Source organism: Cucurbita moschata, unplaced genomic scaffold (assembly GCF_002738365.1).
Source record: "Cucurbita moschata cultivar Rifu unplaced genomic scaffold, Cmos_1.0 Cmo_Scf00083, whole genome shotgun sequence".
In the NCBI taxonomy this organism is placed as follows: Eukaryota; Viridiplantae; Streptophyta; class Magnoliopsida; order Cucurbitales; family Cucurbitaceae; genus Cucurbita; species Cucurbita moschata.
The window spans coordinates 517,697-520,300 of record NW_019268599.1 but is presented as its reverse complement, the minus strand read 5'-3'; positions in this window follow the sequence as shown (position 1 = coordinate 520,300).

Genomic DNA, 2,604 nt, shown 5'->3' with positions numbered 1-2,604 from the left:
GGTTTTTTTTTTTTTTTTTTTTTTGGATATCTATATAACCATCAAGAAGTTTAGAAGCGTTAATGACAAAGAAATATCCATTATCATCCAACGGTTAGGATATCTGGCTTTCACCTAAGAGACTCGGTTGGATAGATGTATAAATTTAGATGCTAGTGGAAAAGTGAAAGGCCAAGAGTTGTTATAGGAGATAATGATGTTTTTATGGCTATAATGATAGAGAAGTAATAGAAAAGTGGTATCAGAGCCAATGGCGAATGTGACGGGTCAAATGCTGCTATCGCGACTAACGAAGACAAACTACGAGAATTGGAGCATTGAAATGAAAGCTCTTCTCGATTCTCAAGATGCATTGGAGGTGGTCTAAGAAGGTTTTAAAGAACCAAAAGATATCACGGGCTATATGGCGGCACAAAATAAGGCGTTGAAAGAGGTGCAATCAAAGGATAAGGCGATGTTGGATTTCAAATAATCGGCCGGGAAATCCTTTATTTTTGGTGAGAGGAAATTGTCGACAACAGGTTGTTAGAAGGAAAATAAAATGCTCAAAATAAGACTAGAGAGAATGATGAAATTTTGACGGCCCTTTAATTCGAAAATATTCTAACAGATTTCCTATTTAAATATAACCTATCCTAAAAATGGCTGGTGGGTGGCAACTGAATCTGTGCCACTTCCTCCTAAATTGCCGTCTAAAACTTAGTTAATCCATTCGACGTGTTTGTCAAATGGTAAAACGGAGAATGAAGGTAATGGTGTGAATCTAAATAAGGAAAAATCAGGTTTTATCTAACAATCTCCTCCTAAAACCTGTGGTATATCTACCTTATTTCGTTTCAACTCCGTTTTGAGCCCTGTGGCTCGGTGTCCCTGGCGGCATGTCCTCCAGACTCCACGTCTTGTTTGCCGCCTCTTCTTCGAGTTGGCGTGCCGCCAGTCCAGGTGGTTCACCTCTTCCTAATAGGTCTTCCATCTTCCGGTACCTAGCCGAGAGGTTGACTGGTTGCTCTATCGCCAGCTTTAGGATGTAAAGGCGGTTCGCCGTGCACCGAACTTGCGTGAGCAACCGCCGTCGATCATCACGGATCCTAAGTAGCCCGCGTTTGATGGAAATGTGGCAGCCGACCTTATCGAGTTGACCCAGGCTCACAATATTAGCCTTGAGTCTCGGGATGAAGTAGACACTGGTCAGCTTGTGATGATTGCCTCCCTTGCCGACGAACAGGATGGTGCCGTGCCCTTCTATCTCGACGACAGAGCCGTCGCCGAGTTTCACCGTCCTGCGAATCCCCAAGTCAAGCTCGGAGAACGCAGACTTGGCCCCGTATCGAGGACCCATTGCCGGTGCTCTTGCTGCTCACCTCTTTTACTTATTTGAGCGAACATTCGCTCCTCCTTCAGTTGAATTGGCTCCCCAGCCGATGCCTTTGTTATGCACAATTGGAGCTCTTCCTCGGGTTCGATGCTCACCGGAGTATTTATGCCGTCGTCGATTACCTCTGTGGATTTGGGGAGCTCTTCCTCGGGATTAAGTACGTCAGGTAGGACTGATGCAGTCACCATGAAAAGGCCCGGCTCGTCCTCCTCGGATTGAGCCACATGGGCCTTCTCCAGTTATGCCGTCGTCGATTACCTCTGTGGATTTGGGGAGCTCTTCCTCGGGATTATGGACATCAGGTAGGACTGATGCAGTCACCATGAAAAGGGCCGGCTCGTCCTCCTCGGATTGAGCCACATGGGCCTTCTCGGTTGTCTCCTTGTTCCTGAGCTTGCTCCAGCAATTCTTGCTCAGGTGACCTCTCTTCCTACGAGCACTTGATTGGCCCGTCATCAGTCGGCTCCTCCTTTTGATCCACCTCTTTCTCGTGCATGCGCCGGCGAGATTTCCACGGCTTCTTACCGCCTTTGCGGCTGGAGGGCCCATTGCTCTCGCCGGTGTCGTCACGGAGCTTTAGGCGTGCAAGCCATTCCTCCTCAGTGAGGAGTAGACGACCCTCCTTGTCGATAGCTGAAATGGTATTTTTCTTCCGCTGCTCGACATTACGCAGTCTTCCGGTCACCTCTTCTACCGTTAGGTCGTTCACGTCAAGCAATGTCTCGATTGAAATCACAACTTGCTCGAGGTGATCGGGGACGACTTGCAGCATCTTCTTCACGATTTCTGTCTCGCTGATGCTGCCACTAAGTGTGGTGATGCTGTTGGCGAGCCCCGTGATCCGCATTGAAAAATCATCGACGGATTCGCCGGCGAGATTTCCACGGCTTCTTACCGTCTTTGCGGCTGGAGGGCCCATTCTCTCGCTGGTGTCGTCACGGAGCTTTATTAGGCGTGCAAGCCATTCCTCCTCAGTGAGGAGTAGACGACCCTCAAATGGTATTTTTCTTCCGCTGCTCGACGTTACGCAGTCTTCCGGTCACCTCTTCCACCGTTAGGTCGTTCACGTCAAGCAATGTCTCGATTGAAATGATGACTTGCCTGAGATGATCGGGGACGACCTGCAGCATCTTCTTCACGATTTCTGTCTCGCTGATGCTGCCACCAAGTGTGGTGATGCTGTTGGCGAGCCCCGTGATCCGCATTGAAAAATCATCGACGGATTCGCC